Source organism: Delphinus delphis, chromosome 1 (genome assembly GCF_949987515.2).
Source record: "Delphinus delphis chromosome 1, mDelDel1.2, whole genome shotgun sequence".
Classification (NCBI taxonomy): domain Eukaryota; kingdom Metazoa; phylum Chordata; class Mammalia; order Artiodactyla; family Delphinidae; genus Delphinus; species Delphinus delphis.
Window position 1 is genome coordinate 76,788,799 of NC_082683.1, and position 19,459 is coordinate 76,808,257.

The following is a 19,459-nucleotide window of genomic DNA, read 5'->3' on the forward strand; positions in this document are numbered from 1 at the left end:
AGCAGGATACACACACAAACACACACACAGCATGGTGGAATCATAATGAGGGGAGTAATGATGACAAAATCTTAAAAATAGAGGAAAAAAGATACAATATTTTCCCCCCTTATTTATGGTTTCACTTTCCACAGTTTGGTTTTAGTTATCTGTGCTCAACTGCAATTTGAAAGTATTGAATGAAAACTTCCAGAAATAAACAATAAGTTTTAAATTGCTCCCTGTCCTGAGTAGCATGGTGAAATCTCATGCTGTCCATCCATCCTTGGGAAGTAAACCATCCCTTTATCCAATGTATCCCACCCATTGGTCACCTAGTAGCCTCTCAGTTGTCAGATCGACTCTCCTGGTATTGCAGTGCTTGTATTTAAGTGACCTTTATTTTACTTAATAATAACCCCAAAGAACAAGAGTAGTGGTGTTGGCAATTCCAATGTGCCAAAGAGAAACCTCAAAGTGCTTCCTTTAAGTTAAAAGGTTAGTTATCCAAAAAGGAAAAACAATATTTATAAGTAAAATGCATTTTATAAGCTCTAGAGCAACTGCTAAATATATATATATATATATATATATATATATATATATATATATATATAGCTAATAAGCCAATATGCAGAGGTAAAATAAAATACTAAAAATCTCAATCCACGAGAAGGTAGGAAAAGAGTAAAGAAGGAACAGAAAATAGATGTCACAAATAGAAAAAAAATAACATGTTGATAATTTAAACTTTACTATATCAATAATCATATTAAATGTAAATGGCCTGAACTTCTAATTAAAAGAAATTGTCAAATTTATAATTAAAGACCCAATTCTATGCTGTTAATAAGAAACCCATTTTAATGTAATAATGCATCATGGTTAAAAACAAAAAGGAGGTAAATTTACATCATGCAAACTCTTAGCATAAAACATCTGGAGTGACTATAATTAATATTAGAACAAGGTGTATTACCTGGAATTTCATTATGTTAAAGGGATCAATACATTAAGGAAGCAAGACAATCTTAAATATGCATGCACTTGATAATAGGGCTTCAAAATACACGAAGCAAAATCTGAATGAACAAAGGACAAAAATTGATAGAGTAAATTGACAGAAAATCAGTAAGAATATAGAAGAGTTGAACTATGCTAAACAACTTGACATAATTCATATATATATATATAGACTACTTCAACCAACATCCACAAAATACATGTTCTTCCTAGTGCATGCAAACATTCACCTAGACTGTCAAAAAGACATTTTAATAAATTTTAAAACGAAAGTTGAAATGATATAGTATATAATATCTAACCCTAAAGGAATTAAATTAGAAACTAGTAATGGAAAGTTATCTGGAAAATCCTCAAATATTTGGACATAAAACAACATGCTTCTAAATAACCCATGGAAGAAATCATGCAAAAAGTTATAAAAGGTTTTGAAATGAAAGAAAATTAAAAACATGACATCAAAATCATGGATGTAGCTAAAACTTGGAGCAAATTTTATAGCTTTAATTGCTTATATTGGAAAAGTTAAAATTTGAAATTCAATGATCTAAGCTCCCACATTAAGAAACTAAGAAAAGAAGAGCAAGAATAAGCAGAAGAAAAGCAATAATAAAGAAGAGAAGAAATTAATGAAGTAGAAAAAAGAATTGGGTGAACCAGTGAAACCACATCTTGTTTATTTGAAACAAGATCAACAAAATTTATAAACTTCTAGCTAGACTAATCAAGAAAAAACGAGAGAAGAGACAAACTACCAATATCTTGAAAGAGAAGACATCATTATGAATCCTATAGAGATTAAAACGGTAATTAGAAAATACTATAAAATATTTTGTACCAATAAATATGACAACTTAGATTAAATGGACAAATTTAAATTTTCAAATTGTTTGAAAGACACAAATTACCAAAATAAATCAATAAATCTCATTGCAATTGGATCTACAACAATCACTCCTATGAAACCATTTCTGACAAAGTCACCAGTGACTGTCCTGCTACTGAATGCAATGAACCTTTCAGGACCCACTTCTCTATTTGATAATACAGAGCACTTCTTGAAATTTTTTCTTCCCCATTTTGGTGACATAATGCCCTCTTTGATTTATTCTGACCTCTTGTCCTGGACTCTACTTTTACTCCAAAAGTGCCCTCTGGGTAATCTCATTTATTCTCAAGACTTCACTACCTCTACAGACAGACTGATATATCCTCTATTTATGACTCAATCAGCCAACTGAATATCTGCACCTGAGTGTACAATAGACCCTACAAACTCAACGTGTCCAAAATGGAATTGATCCCTGTCCAGACTAGAACTTTCATCTTTGTATTTACTTTCTCAATAAATGAATGAATGATCTCCATAATTCCCTTATTTTTCCAAGCCTGGAAACTGAGAGTCATCCTTCACTGCCTTGTCACTCACTCACACTTTCATCATTTAGCTAGTCACCATGGATTCCACCTGCCTAGCTTTTTGCATTATTACTACCTGAGTTTTTGATGCTATTTTTTTTGCTTAATTTACTAAAATAGCCTCCTACCACTCTCTCTTACTCCATTTTTTTCCCTACTCTAATCCATTCCCCACGTGTTTCCAGAATGATCTTTCAAAAACAGAAATTTGATCTTTCTCCTTAAGACCCTTTACTACTCCCTTTTCCATCAGGATAAAAACCAAACCTTTTTGGGATGTGCAATGTCTTTTACAATTTGATTCTTGCTTTTCTCTTTAGCCATATCACCTATTGCTCAACTTTCACAATTTATTTTCTTTTCATATGAAATCACACTTGCAGTTTCATTAGTTTATCCCCCTTGCTCACACTCCTCTTGAGTCCTACACATGAGATGCTTTCTCAGCCAAGAAACTTTCCTCCTGACCCCTTGTTGAACCTCAGCAATTTGAGGGAATGTGTCTCCTAAGTTTTCCTATACCATCCTCTTAATACAACTTGTATAAAACATAGTACATTTTGGAAGAATATTGAAAACAAATAATAAAAATTGGAAAAGCAAAGTCACAGCTCTACAGACACAGTAAATGCAGAGAGAAGTGTAAAGGGAAATATTTACATAATCCAACATGATGAGCTTGGTAAAATGGAGATTATGGAGGAAGTTACCAGCAACAGAAATAATTGATGGACTTCAACACATTTTAAAAAAGAAAGAAAGAGGAAAAGAAAAGGGAAGATGTTTATAGAAGCATCACCAGTGGCAGAAGAGTGAAAAGCAAATGGAATGCAGGCTGCATCTCTAGGGGAAATATCTCAAGAATCAGCTTTATCCGTCTCTGGCTTGTTGTCCTTGGAAAAGGGTAATAAGTCCCAACATTTAGGCATTTTATACTGAAAATATCTAGCACTTGAAACTTAAACTGGGTAAGCAGGAAAAATGTTTTATAAACTGAAATTTCTGGGATTTTTACAATCTTTCCTCTTTCTAATTTTTGGGTGGCATTAATTTCAGTGATGCACCCTCAGAAAGCCCAGCTCTGATGGGACAGAGCTATCAGAGTCAAATACTTAAAGTCTGCCGCAAATCTCATTCTCCAGGTCTAGAACTTTGATTCAGATTTGTGTCTGGAGACATTCAGGTCAAAGTCCATGAAAACAGAGGAAGCATCTTCAAACCAGGCTATGCTTGGGTGGATGAAGACTTGTCATTCTCCAGACTTGGTGCAAAACACTTAATGTGATTCAAAGGAAGCCTTGTAGCCAAATTGAGCATTTTGGAGCCACAGGGAGCAATCACATCCATAAAAAGCTTGAGTGATTGACCGCTAGAAACTTCTTACTCTAAGAGTCTGTTATTTTTTTAATTAAATTAGTTCAAATGCTGAATTTACTTGCTTTTTGCCTTACATAAGCAGCTGCTAGGAAGTATTTGATAGTAAGTACTGAGAATTATGGCATGTGCCAAAAGGATTTTAGAATTGGGATCTAAGTTGTGATCTAATTAAACAATAAGACCTGACAAAACAGTCACTACTGGTCTGTTAATGACTTCCTGGGGCAGTTCAACTTCCCCGTGTCAAGGCAGAACAAGGGCAAGGTCATCTCTGCCTTTGGCTGAGGCTTTTTTCCCCCTTAGGAATAATGCCTCTACTGTTTCTCTCTCTCTGCTCTAAAATCATACCCTAAAACAGTGACCAGAAAGTCTGATTCAGGAGTCTCAAAACAGCAAGACTAAAATTAAAAAAAAAGTTCTTAACAATCCTATAAAAATATGCAAGAAAAAAATAGCACACCACAGCCCACAGCTCTACCAAATAGAGGCAGAAAGTGAGGCAAAGGAGCTCGACAGCTTGAAAACACACATCGCCGCAATGAATGGCCCAAAGGAAAAGGCAGAGGCAGCAGATAGAGACTCAAACCCCAACTCCCACATGTGGAAACATCTGTTCAAATTGTGGCCACACCTGTTGCCCTGTTCAGGACGCAGAGGCAGATCTCAAAGCAGGAGAGATGCTTATCATCACCAACTTTATGCAGACTTCCTGAAGGTCTTGGTAGCTATGTCCATTTTAGTATTGGTAATTTTTTTAAAGAGACACTTCACTTGTCTAGGTGGAAAATTAAGTACAGCTTGAGTCTGGAGGACAGATAACTTTCTTTCAGACTATTTTCACTGACTAAAAACGTTGTTCTTTAAAAACAATCACCACAACAATAAAGCATGAATTAAGGTAAATTAAGGAACCTAGTAAAGCCAGTCTGTAACAGAGACTGTTACATTATTAAGGCTACTTTTTGAATTTTTGTTTTCTAAGTAAAGGAAACATTTTAAGATTTAGATTAATTATATTATTTTAGGTGACAAATGTAATCTTCTCTGCATCAGTTCACAAGCAAGGTCATTTGCAAATTGTGTGCTGTCTCCAGGCTGTGACGTATGCCTTTTTGCATAGAGTAGCCAGATAAAATATAGGACATTCACTCACATTGGAATTTCTGGTAAATAATGAAGAATTGTTTAGGATAAGTATGTTGCAGGTAATGTTTGCAAAATTTTTACTTGCTAAATCCAGAAACCTTATTTTCACACTATTTTTGCTTTTAAATACTTTGCCTCATTCTGCCTTCATAAGGAAAGGGGATATGGAAGCATTATGCATGGGATGCATTTGACACAAACCAAATTAACTGAAAAAATTAAAATACTGTTTGAGGAAAAAGAAGACTTTCTCTAGAAGGATCCTATCTGTCAGGGGTCTTCATGTTGTCGATTGACCCTTACAGTCTCCCGAGGGACCTGTTCGGGGAGAGGCTGGAATGCATCTGTAGGGATTGTAGATTCAGCCTTCTTAGACCTGGGGTGGCAACCGGCTTCTCAGGTGATCCTAGTGTACAGCTACTGTTGGTCATAATCTTCAAAAACTTTTGTCTGCCTATTGTGTAGTACAGCATTTTTAATTATTAAAAATTTCCTCTTAAACTTTTCCCATAATTATGATTACATCTCAGAATATGGCAAGAGGAGTCGCATTTAGACAGGTAAGACTGATTTCCCCATTTAACCGTCCTAGGGTTTGTTCACCTTCTCGTTGTCTAAAACACCGACTTTCTCTTAAGTTTCTAATGCAGCAAACATTATCTTACCTGCCTGCTTCCTTTGGGATTTCTGCATGGTTTACTGTAATTACTCCTGATGCCAGACCTTGTGCGCTACAAACAACTTCAAAGGAAAAAAAAAAAAAAAAAAAAAAACACGAAAAGGAACAGTGTGATTGTTCTTCTTTCTTCTTTTTTCTTTTTTTAAGACACTGTATCAAGGAAGCAAGATAGCATTTTGTTCTTACAATGTGATGGACAAATCATATGGATAATCTATTAGGATGATGGATGGTATAAATTTTAATATGAAACATCAACCATAGTGAATTTCTCCTAGAATGTCTTTGAAACTGAACTGCCTCTGTTTGGTCCAAATTTAATAGTCAGGTCTCTAAGTTTAAAACTACTCTGGATATAAAAAATTTGATTAATTTTAATGATGTTCATTGCAGGAACCAGTCAAATCTTAGTTCAGAGCAATTGTTTCAGGAAGAAGTTCCTGAAAATGAATCCCATTTCCTGCCTCAAGGCTAAATAGAATCTTACCTTCAACGTCTGTTACCCTTCTGCCTTGATAAAATCCTATTTCCGTAGTCTCTATTTTTCTATTTTTTCCATGAAGCCAAATTAGCCCAGTGAAATTGTTTCTGTTTTGTTCTGCTTTGTTTCACCCTAGACGCTTTAGTTTCTTAAAATATATTTCGTTCAAAAGACAATTCTTTTTTGCGATATGCGGGCCTCTCACTGTTGTGGTCTCTCCCATTGCGGAGCACAGGCTGCGGACGCGCAGGCTCAGCGGCCATGGCTCACGGGCACAGCCGCTCTGGGGCATGTGGGATCCTCCCCGACCGGGGCACGAACTCGTGTCCCCTAAATCGGCAGGCGGACTCTCAACCACTGCGCCACCAGCACCAGGGAAGCCCTGTAAAGGACAATTCTTATATGTTTACTGTGTGCCAGGATCCACATCTCTTGACCTCATAAACCAAGATTCTTGTCCTCAAATCTCCCTGTCTGCTGTTGGTCAGACGAGTAAAGGAACAATCAAAGTTACAGGACATGATGAATGCTTTGCTAGTTTTTTATATATACACACACACACACACACACACACACACACACACACACACACACATATAAAGTGCTTTGGGAGCAAAAATATAGAACAACTAACTCAAAAGTGCCGTTTTGTAATTCTAATCAAAATAGAATTTTCACAGAATTATAGAGCTAGAAAATATCCTTCCTACTGGTTAAAATTAAACAGACCTAGTTTCAAAATCTGACTGTCACTTCCTAGCCATATGACATTTTAAAAATTACTTAACCTCCCTGACCTTCAGTTACTTCTTCTATAAAATATGGATATTAATACTTATAAAGTTGCAGGACATGAAAATTAAATGAAGGAGCTAATTCCTGGTCCCCACCACTATCATCACTGCTACCAGGGGCTGACACTTACCATTGAGCTGTGGCAAACACCTTACATATATTATTCAGCTAACTTTCACAACTGTTCTCCGAGGTTCATGTTATTCGTGTTCCCATTTCACAGGTGAGGAAATTAAAGTGCCCAAGGTCACATAGCCAGTTCTTTGAATTCAGGCAAACTTCAAGGTCTCACCTATAATCATAAAACTGATTAATCCAGGGAGCTGCTCTTCTATTCCTTTTTATACTTACTGTGATAACTTACTATTGAAGAAAAATCTGGCATCACCTACTTGAAACTCTTTCTTTTATAGATGAAAGATCAGAGGATAGAGAAGTTAAGACACTGCGAAACGTTACAGCCAGTAAAAAACCTAAGACTGAAACTTCTGAGTAAATTCAGCACATCATATCGCCATCTGTTTTAATATTGAACACTGGTGGTTAAATTGTAAAATAATATTATAATTTTTTTAAGCAGAAATTTAGGATAAATGCCTTGTCTCACATCAATCCTCAAAATAAATTTATTGGAGGTAAATTGAAGGTTGCCCTTTTCTTGGAGGCTGACGGGGGCAGCGTATGTGAGCCTCCATGTCATGGGTGATTTCTGCGATCCGGAAATGACTTAGTCATATGAAAAGAAGGGTCCTTTCCTGAGTTCAGGGAGCTCAGGATCATATCCCCCCAATATGTGTATCGCAGAATCATAATGCCTTCAGGGACGGAAGGGACCTTGGACGTCACCCTGACTTAACCCCACATATTACAGAAGCTGAAAATGTGACCAAACTGCCCAAACAGCGGATTGGTGTTCAAACTATCCTTTAAACAAGAAAATTAAAATCAAATCACTACATTTCCTAAACAGGCTATAAAGCAATTATTTTTTAAGCTTTCCAATTGGACTCACCTAACAATTTAATTTCCTCACTATTCCACTCATTGCTTGCATCAAAGAAGCAGAGAAGTAATATAAACTTCATTGTAATTTAGTAAAGGGGGAAAGTATCTGAAAACAAATTCCTCTTTTACTAGACAAATAATATTTCTCCAGAAGTGACACTGCATCCACTGAAAAAAGAAAAAAGATACCAGATCACAATACACTATGTTTTCACTTATCTGTTTGTGTTCCATTATTATTATAATTGGTTCCCTACAATGTAACTTAGACTGTGCTGGTCACTATATTTATGATGTTTAATTAAATTCTCACAAACAGTTCCACAAGGTGGGCAATCTTACTTCCATTTTTCAGATAAGGACTCTGAATCTCCAAAAGAATAAATAATTTGCCTAAGGTCTCACACCTTATTTGTGGCAGAGTCAGGACCACAACTCACGTTTCACTGACTCTAAAGCTGGTGTTGGACCACAACTCAGGTTTCACTGACTCTAAAGCTGGTGTTCTTTCCACCATGTTAGGTGACCTCTAAAAAGACTCTGGGTTTAAGTCCTAACTGAAAGAGGAAAAAAAAAAAAAAAAATCTGGGGAGGAGAACAAGGATGGCTGGGCCAGGAATAAAGTCCAAATCTTTCAATCCTCTTGCTCAGGGACTGTGGACATTAGTCCCCACCATCTGGTTTGGAAAGAAAATGAAGCATACAAAGCAGAAATGAGGCAAAAAGGATTTGCCAAGAGCAAAACCGTCCTTCAGATTCATGTTCCTTTGGAAGAGACCTTCACTATGGTTCGTACTGTGGTACCTGCATCAATCACATCTTCCACCACGTGTCAGTAATATGATATTCAAATATACCTGATACCTGCATACCACCTCTCTCACTTTTGCCCAGAGAGGAAAGAGTGGTTTGGTTGGTGATGTATATAACACTGTTCTTCTTTCCAATTTTTGAAAAAAAGCCTATTTCCCATCAAATACATGCCTCACTAAAAGAAATGTTAGTACTTCACACTGAGTCAGCTTCAGCAAGAATTTTTTGTGTTCTTAGGTCAACTTAAAAAGGTACGGGTCAGATCAGGGATGGTGGCCGGGTTAACCATGAGACAGTAGGCATGTCCATGTTTATATGATGTTTGTGAAAATGATGCAAATGCATTTCATGCTGTCTAAAATATTTTTAAACTGAAAAGTGGAGGGAGAAAAAAACAATCACCCTGAGTCACAGTTTCTATATTTTGTGGAACAGAATTAAATTGTCTAAAATACTGCATAAGGCAGATCACCTAGGGACTTTGTTCACACAGTCACTTTTAAAATCTTTTACTCAATGTCACAGATTTTTAAAATTCGGTGGAGATGCCAAAGGGTCTTTAAGCAAATCAGAAGTAGAAATCAATGCTAGAATTATTATTTTCAACAGGGTATTGACAACTATAATAAAGTTATTGCAACTGGACCTGGGACTGTAAAGTCAGTTAATGGACTTTATTTAGACAACATCAGATAAGGGCATTAGTAATAACTGTTATCTTGATAGATAACCTTAAATTCAAGAAACTGTTTCCCCAAACACGACTCGTTGTAAATTCTTTTCCCTTTTATCTTATAGTAGGCAGGAGATTGCAAACTCCTATTATGAAATAGCATCATAAAATGCAGAGCATAGCCACCCTGACTAAAACCACCTTTCTCCTCTGCTGATACAGACAAACTAGCAGTAAATACTTTTTCAGCTCCTGGAGTGCAGATAAATTCCTATGAATGTCCCCAATTGCATTGGGAGATTGAGAGACACAAGAGAGAGAATAGCTGAGGCCAGGAGAATTTAACATGGCAATTAGCAACCTTTTGCCTTCGCTAGACCTCACAGCACAAGACAGGATGCAAGCAACCAAGAATCTCTCTAGCGGGAGAAAGGATAAATTCTTTGGGTCCCAGGGGTTGCTGGACACAGTTATTGTCCAATGGCAGGCTTGGCTGGTGTGGAAGTCTACTTAGTGAGGTCAGAAAATGAAACACAGGGCTCTAAATTCCCAAGGAGAGCGCCTTGGCTTACATCCCAATTGGTGTGCCCTTTCCCTCATTTTGGAGGGCTCTTGATCACATCACAGAATCTGTATTACCTTCCCTATCTTAACACATAACTTCCAAAGCATCGAGTATATAAAACACCTTAACCATTATCACCAATGTTTCTCTCCTTGAAAATTTAGGAAAGTAAAAGATAAACGTTAAAATAAAAGTACTTAAAGACTGTCAGATATGTTTTTCTTTAAGCAGAGGGAGGATATACGGAGGAAAAGGAAACTTGGTCTTTTTTCTCTCTCAATGTTGATAGCTGCTTTTAGTACCATTTTAACCATCACATTATGGTTCATAACAACTTTAGCAGTGTATTGAAATTCACTCTTCATATTTCTTAATATTTTAGAGCCTGAGTTTCTTCATCAGAAAAATGAGGCTAATATTGTCTACTCAAAATGTCTCTGTGAAGGTTAAATGAGGTAATATATGTAAAATGTTAAAAGACTACCTGCCACTGAAGAAATTCTCAAAAGTGTTAGCAATGATGATGATGAAGATAAAGAAGAAGACGATGATGACCAAGGCAATAATAATGATTGTTGTTAAATATCATTCTGACTAGACTTTATAATCCTTAGACCAAGGACCATATATGCCTTATTTATAGCTAAAACCCCAGCACACTGACTGGAGTGCAATTAATATTTATTGATGGAGGGAATGATTGGTTAAATGAAGTTTTTTTAATGCCACATTCCACACTTGTGTTACTATTGATTTAACTTAATTATGAGGATTATTAGGAGTCATTAAAAAGGAAGTGGGAAATAGATTTAGTAAAAATCAATGTCATCAGGTGCATTTATTGAAGGACTACTACATGTGGGGCACACTGCTTAGAATACTGTATCATTTTGCACTGGACATAAAAAAGAAACAAAATACAGAGGTAGCTTAACATGAAGATAATTTTCTAACTGACATAATAAAGGAGCCATGTAAGAATTCCAGACATTTCAATTCAGGTTTTTTGCAAATTTCTAACATTCTTCAAATTGTCAATATCGAAGATCCCTCCTGCCTTCCTCCTCTCCCTTCCTCCCTTCTTTCCTTCCCTCCTTCCTTCTCTCCTCCCTTCTCCCTTCTCCTCCCTCCCCCCCCCCCCCCTCTTTCTCTTTCTCTTTCTTTTACAGTGTCCTTAAAGGCTACAGCCTTATATATCCTAAGCCAAAAAAAACAGCCCTGGAAATATCTCTTTTTCTATTGAAATTGGCCCTTGAAATTTTCCATTTAGATTCCATTTTAATTGAAACTCTGAGCCAGTTCTAATGTGGGTTCTGCAGCTTTGGCCAAATAACATTCCTGATTGACCTGGGCCCTCAGAATTAAAGGAAGAGTCTCTCCCTCTCTAGTTAGTTCCTCTTATCTTCAGAGACCTAAAGTGATCTTTGATGGGTTGTTTAGCAATGCCAATATTAAAATTGAAGAGTATTTAACTAAATACTTGAGCTTTTAATCTTTTGTACTACTTTGTGCCTACTGTTTTCTTTATCTTCCACTGGAGTTTTAAAATACACAGTCACCGATTTTTGGAAACATTTAAGAAGGTGAAGGACAGCCATGCTTAGATGAACACTGTTTGGTCCAAATTTTATAGTCTGGTGCCTGCATTTAGAGCTCTCTTGAAATTGTAAAATCTTAGCTTAGTGCAATAGTTCAGAAGGAAGTGCCTGAAAACGAATCACATTTCCTGCCCTAATGCTACACATTGTCTGCAATTTGATGGTTATTTTTTTCTTCTACCCCAAGCAAAATGCCATTTGCCTAGTCTTGTTGTTCCAAAGCCAATCAATTTGCAATTGTTTTATTGTTTTTTGCTGTCTTCTGTTTGTTTGTTTTTGTGGTTGCTTTGTTCTCTCATGAATACTTGATTCCATCATTGTCCAACGTACCTGAGAAACATTTATTAATTGATACTTTTGGTGAGATACCCAGGGACGCAAACTAAAACTAAACATGATCCCTGTCCTCCAAAGGCTCTCCTGGTAACTCTACATGTAAAATAACGGCCCTGCAGCTTCACCCTGTGTCTCCCTTATCCCACTCTTTCTCTTTATATCACATACCTGCCTAGCATGTTATATATTTATTTGCATATGGTTTGTCTTTCCCACTGACTACAAGGATGTCTAGGGCAGTGCTTAGCATAGTAGGGACACCCCAAAAAATTTGCTAAATTAATTAATGAATGTTATAAGGAACACTCTAACATGCATTACGTTTTCAGGCCTAGGCAGTGGTCACAGAGGTGTTGCTTTATGAACGATCGCTGAGCTGTACATTTTTGATTTGTGGGGTTTTCGTGTATGCCTTATACTTCATAATAAAGAAGGTTTTAAAAATCCCAAACTTCTTTTAAGCTTCAAATCACATTAAATTACTTACTTGTTGGCTACACTAACTAGTTCTTAATTACCACTATCAAAAAGCATTGAAAAAAATCTCTACATTTTGTGTGGTCAAAGCTTCATCTAGGTAGCAAAACCTAGCTAGTCATTTACAATCAAAAGCTTTATTGAGTGCCTACTCTTTATTTCTCACTATGTAAAAGTAAGTTTAAAGGGCATACAATTCTTTAGAATGTGACAATTCCTCACAGGCCAGGGGGTGTAAAGAACAACCGACTTAGCAACCTCAATTCTCAGGCCTGAAAATACATACTGAGCTGTAGAGTTTGGAGACACCCCCTTGGGTGAGGGAGTTGATGCCTTAACAGTGGTTCACAGAGGAAGGTGGGGAGACCAAATACTTAGTGAGATAGATCTTTTTCCAGACTGGAAGTGGGTACGAAACTATATCCAGATTCATTGTAAAAATGTCACTGATGCAAAGAAAATGTTAAATTTGGCTTCAGTATTTAAAATAAAGTCATCTGATGAGTGTGTCCTGTTTTGTAGAACCATAAAAGTGTTTCATAGATAAAATGTGGCTGGCAAGGTTGGTGAGCATTCAGCATGGAGAATGAGATGGTACATGCCTTCCACAGGCTTCTCACTGTGACCCCCCTCTCCAGTGTGTCTCAGCAAGACATGCCCTCCACCTGAGGCAGGCATCGCCCACATGCCTGTGAGCCAGTGCCAGGATGTCCTGCCTGGGGCTACAGTTATATCTGATAAACAGGTTAGGGTCAGTTGCATTAAATAAATATTTTTATGGGTTAGGATAGCCAATATTTTAGAAACCAAAGAAAATAATTATGTTCTAATTAAAGGAGGTTTATTTCAAATCCTAGCTAGGGCCCCTCAGTAGCCACTGCTTACATTTTTCAAAATTGATTTTCTACCATATAAACAGTTAGTCTGAAGTTACCTGTGACATCTCCTCCCAGTAACAATGATACAGTGTCTTTGAAACATTTTCTGGTATTTATCATTTTTCCTTTTTTCTGTAGTGCTCATTTCTTTAACACAATCTCTCTAGGACAACTTGTACCAGGGTTCTACCGTACTAGCTATTGGCCTATATGACCCAGGGAGATAGGGAATCAGGAAACTTAAGCAGAATTCTAATTCATCCTTGGAAATGAAAGCTTCGCTTGTATGAGTCTCCCCTCAATAAGTGTTATTCACTTTCGCTACAAAGCATTAAGGCCTGCACCAATCAGCTCTCATTGTATTGTTCCCCAAGGCAAACTTGAGAAGGAGAAGTTGGTCTTGAGAGTTTATCCAAGCTCCTTTTTCCTCTTCTATTAGGAACTTTTACTATCTGCTCCTTCCCGGAGTCCCTGGTGCCCTGGCTTCCCTGGGCCTGGAAATCGACCCAAGCATGATGTCACAGCAAAGATCTACACAGCCTGCTCCAAGTTTACCTGTCTATGTCTTCATCCATGAGATCTCTGCTTCCTGTTTCCCATAGTAGCTATGAAAAGAACTAAGTAAAGTTGCTAATATCTGACAAAGGACCTATAGATATTTTGGGAAGTAAAAATCAATGGACTTAGAAAAAGAAGGCCTTAATTCCCATACCAACTCTCCCAATTAGCACCTGGGTGGCAAATCTGATAGTTTAAAAGACTTGCTTTCCTCACCTATAAAATGGGGTTGACAATACACAGCTTGCAGTGTTATGAAGCTCAAATTAGGTGAAGTAGGTGAATTTGCTTGCCAACTATAAGTTTTACAACCGTACTATATTGTTTTAATTAATGTGATTGGGAAAGAAATGTAGCCCTTTCTCACTCTCAGCATGAAGGTTGTCCCCTGTTCCACCCACTGTGCAGGGCTCTTCATGGAGAGCAGATGATGGTGTGTTTTTCCAAGTTAAGAAATAGGTACCCGGTTTTTCAATTTGAACCCCACACCCAGCCCCCTGCCCTCAATCCTTCCATTCACTAATGCTTTAACAACAGCAAACCTTCAGTGTGAAAACTCTCTGAGAAACCCAACCCTCCCTGGGCAGGTGGCTTGCCTTGGAGAACAAGTGCATGCACAATGATAGTATTTATAACCCAGGAGTAAGAACCCAGCCTCTGTTCCAGGCCTGTAACCCCACTAAATAAATTCAGGACAAGTGGCACTTGAGAGAGATGGAACATACCTCAAAGCCTTTAGGAACCTCTGGCAAGAGAGGCTGAGTGTAACTGAATATTGTGTGGCGAGGTGTGACATCTAGGTGAAGCTAGTTGTTAAGGGGGCCCGCTCATCATGCCTGTACCTTTACTTCCTAAGTGTTTCCAAAATGTGTAAGTGTACATTTTGAAGTGCCAGAGGAGAGCAGAGAAAGCAGTAGAAGAAATATTCCAAAAGGCAATGCACTGAAACACACGCATTGCCCACTCTTTACGTGAGTACTGTTAAATAGCACACCAAATATCATGCAAGGCTTCTAAAATGGAGAGGAACTGAAATAAGTCTCCATTCTGTGAGGCTCAGGTTAGTCAAGAAGATTGTGTAGCCAAAGCTGCAGAATTCCGCTAGTCATTCCATGTTAGTGGGTATTCTGGCCTCCCCTCATATAAAATTGGCTCAGAGTTTCAATTAAAATGGAAGCTCAAAGAAACATCCCCAAGGGCCAGTTTCAGTAGGAAAGTGCTTTCAAAGATTTTTATTAAGAAATAAAAGGAATCAAAATCAGAAGAGAAGAAGTAAAGCTGTCACTGTTTGCAGATGACATGATACTATACATAGAGAATCCTAAAGATGCTACCAGAAAACTACTAGAGCTAATCAATGAATTTGGTAAAGTAGCAGGATACAAAATTAATGCACAGAAATCTCTGGCATTCCTATACACTAATGATGAAAAATCTGCAAGAGAAATTAAGGAAACACTCCCATTTACCACTGCAACAAAAAGAATAAAATACCTAGGAATAAACCTACCCAAGGAGAAAAAACACCTGTATGCAGAAAACTATAAGACACTGATGAAAGAAATTAAACATGACACAAACAGATGGAGAGATATACCATGTTCTTGGATTGGAAGATTCAACATTATGAAAATGACTATACTACCCAAAGCAATCTACAGATTCAATGCAGTCCCTATCAAACTACCAATGGCATTTTTCACAGAACTAGAACAAAAAATTTCACAATTTGTATGGAAACACAGAAAACTCCAAATAGCCAAAGCAATCATGAGAAAGAAAAATAGAGCTGGAGGAATCATACTCCTTGACTTCAGACTCTACTACAGAGCTATAGTAATCAAGGCAATATGGTACTGGCACAAAAACAGAAATATAGATGAATGGAACAGGATAGAAAGCCCAGAGATAAACCCACGCACCTATGGTCGCCTTATTTTTGATAAAGGAGGCAAGAATATACAGTGGAGAAAAGACAGCCTCTTCAATAAGTGGTGCTGGGAAAACTGGACAGCTACATGTAAAAGAATGAAATTAGAACACTCCCTAACACCATACACAAAAATAAACTCAAAATGGATTAAAGACCTAAATGTAAGGCCAGACACTATCAGACTCTTAGAGGAAAACATAGGCAGAACACTCTATGACATAAATCACAGCAAGATACTTTTTGACCTACCTCCTAGAGAAATGGAAATAAAAACAAAAATAAACAAATGGGACCTAATGAAACTTTAAAGCTTTTGCACAGTAAAGGAAACCATAAACAAGATGAAAAGACAACCCTCGGAATGGGAGAAAATATTAGCAAATGAAGTAAATGACAAAGGATTAATCTCCAAAATATACAAGCAGCTCATATACCTCAATATCAAAAAAACAAACAACCCAATCGAAAAATGGGCAGAAGACCTAAATAGACATTTCTCCAAAGAAGATATACAGATTGTCAACAAACACATGAAAGAATGCTCAACATCACTAATCATTAGAGAAATGTAAATCAAAACTACAATGATGTATCACTTCACACCAGTGAGAATGGTCATCATCCAAAAATCTACAAACAGTAAATTCTGGAGAGGGTGCAGAGAAAAGGGAACCCTCTTGCCCTGTTGGTGGGAATGTAAATTGATACAGCCACTATGGAGAACAGTATGGAGGTGTCTTAAAAAACTAAAAATAGAACTATCATATGACCCAGCAATCCCACTACTGGGCATATACCCTGAGAAAACCATAATTCAAAAAGAGTCATGTACCACAATATTTATTGCATCTCTATTTACAACAGCCAGGACATGGAAGCAACCTAAGTGTCCATTGACAGATGAATGGATAAAGATGTGGTACATATATACAATGGAATATTACTCAGCCATAAAAAGAAACAAAACTGAGTTATTTGTAGTGAGGTGGATGGACCCAGAGTCTGTCATACGGAGTGAATTAAGTCAGAAAGAGAAAAAACAAATATTGTATGCTAACACATATATATGGAATCTAAAAAAGAGGTTCTGAAGAACCTAGAGGGAGGACAGGAATAGAGACGCAGATGTAGAGAATGGACTTGAAGACATGGGGAGGAGGAAGGGTAAGTAGGGATGAAGTGAGAGAGTCACATGGACTTATTACCAAATGTAAAATAGATAGCTAATGGGAAGCAGCTGCAAAGCACAGGGAGATCAGCTCGATGCTTTATGACCACCTAGAGGGGTGGGATAGGGAGGGTGGGAGGGAGACGCAAGAGGAAGGAGATATGAGGGTATATGTATATGCATAGCTGATTCACTTTGTTATAAATCAGAAACTAAAACAACATTGTAAAGCAATTATACTCCAATAAAGATGTTAAAAAAATGATTTTTATTGGCTTGAGACATTGCCACCAATACTCCTAGCCCCTTCTTGATATGATTTTGGTCTGAAAAAAAGTCTGAATGCCTCAAATATATAAGTTAAACTTCTTTTCATGGGTTAACTTTAAGACACACTGGTATAATTGTACTATTTAAATTTATCATGAAAGGAAATTTGCGGAAAGAGAGGATACTGCATATCCTACATGTCAATAAAATGATTACTTATCAATGTATTAATAGAATTGGTTACAATCAGTCTGTTTAACAGCACTTACATCTGTTGCCGTATTATGCTGGTTAGCATCAGATAATGAAAATATTGTGAGTAAACTCTCCTTAGTTCCAAGGATTGTCAGAAGACTTCTTTGCCAACTCTTTGAATTATTGTAGTTCCCAGAAAACTTTATTTGAGAGGTATGTGAGCAGGGCAGCTGCCTCTGTTTTTCTAGTATTACTGTAGCTTCAGAGCAAGAGCTCATGGGCTCATTTGAAAATTCTTTTAGTGTTTTCATCCTAGCTTGTGGCATCACATTATATTTTGGTGTATAGAAAGCACAGTATGTGAGGAGGATAATCATATCAAAAAGAACCCTGGAGATAGTCGTAAAGTATACCAGTTGGCAACTTGGCAGAGAACCTTCCATCAAACAACCTGAAGTGAGGTTGCTTTGTTCATTAAACTGACCTACATGAACCGTTATTGTTATTTGGCTCTGAATTATTAAAAATCAGTAGCAAGATTTAACACACCTCTAACTCCAGGGTCTCCTGTTCTTCAAGATAAAAACAGTCTCTCTTTGAGCTAGTTAGAAAACATATGTGAACGTCCTAGCACTCAGCTTCTCGTGATCACCTTGTTAGTGTCTATATAACTGCATGTAACCACTCAGCATGACATCCTTTTCCATTTCTCTTTATGAATAATTTTGTTATACCTCATCCATTTTCTAGTGCTCTTTATTACAGCATGCTACTACATTTATTAGAGTTCCAATCAGAGAATTCTTCTTGTTATCCTAATAGTGCCATGTACTGCCCGCTCGTGACTGTAAACCTGGCACTGTTCAAAGCACACATGTTAGTTTACAACCCTTACATTTTAAATTCCTGCCAAGAACTTCCTAGGTGAAGAATAAGTTTGCAATAAATATTCACACACACACACACACACACACACACACACACACACACACACACACAGGCAACACCTCCACTATCATCACCACTGCTATTAGAATTACAGCACCAAGGACCTTCCTTTCAATCCACAACCATCAGAAAACTCACAGGTTAATAATAACTTCTTCATTTAAACCTGTTATGACCAGAAAGCTCTAAGCAGCAGGTGCTTTGCTTGATTCCAGAGCACATACTTGGACTTGAAGCTTTGGGGGTCTATTGATTTTGTTTCAACAGCCTTGCTGCCCTGGGTTTTTATTGTGTGGACTACCTCACCCCGACTAGAAGCAGTAAGAGGCTGAGAGTAAATGGAAGCTTCCGTTTCTGATGTTTTCTCAATAGTCTAATCCAAAATCCCTTTGAGGTTGGCCAGGTTTGATATAGTTGCTTGCCATTGGCAAATTGCCTCTTTGGGGCTTCTTATAAGATTGCCTTTGAAACAAAGCCATTGATATGCAGAGATAATGGAAAATGAGTGGGTAGCAAGTCCTTTTGTTGTTTAATCACCTGTATCCAAAGAGAAGTTTCTCCTCCCAAGGACCAGAGTGGTCAACCTCAGTTTATCTTCTATTCTTCAGAGGAGTGAAGAGGTTGGAAAGAGAGGAACGCTGCTAATAGGAGAAAGAAGAGAAAAGTGAGTATTAGAAGGAGAAACAGGGGAAGACCATTACTACCACACACACACAAATCTTTCAGCAATGGAATTTGCCAAATGTGTATTCACATATAACCATAAACATTACTAAAAGCTTTCATCATTTTTGCTTCAGGTAGATTTACTCCTTCTTTCTGCAAACAATAAAATACATTGTTACAAGAAGATGTAAGTGCAGAGATGCCAAATATCTTATAATTTTTGGAGCTCACAAAACTCTTTAATAAGAGCTGGCTCCCCAAAGTCCTAATGAATAGCAAGAGACATTCATTAACAATAATAATGGGACCAGGTCATGAGGGGGAAATCCACTGGACTTCATTCATAATTAGGTTCTGCTTTGATTCCCAGTGATATGTATTCTCTACCATCAAGTCCAGGAACTGCTCTATGTGTCGTCAAGAGCAGTCCTTCGACAGTCAAGAGGCACTCTCTGTCTCCTATTATTATTAGCTGTT

General features: G+C 37.4%; 1 long non-coding RNA gene across 1 annotated transcript; it reads right to left on the minus strand.

Moving 5' to 3' along the window:
* Positions 1-5,660: 5,660 nt before the first annotated feature.
* On the minus strand, positions 5,661-18,954 carry LOC132421132 (uncharacterized). Its single transcript, XR_009518504.1, has 3 exons — positions 18,854-18,954; positions 7,030-7,191; positions 5,661-5,685 (listed from the first exon to the last, which is right to left on the minus strand). It is a non-coding gene; the product is annotated as an uncharacterized lncRNA (long non-coding RNA).
* Between the last annotated feature and the right edge of the window lie 505 nt (positions 18,955-19,459).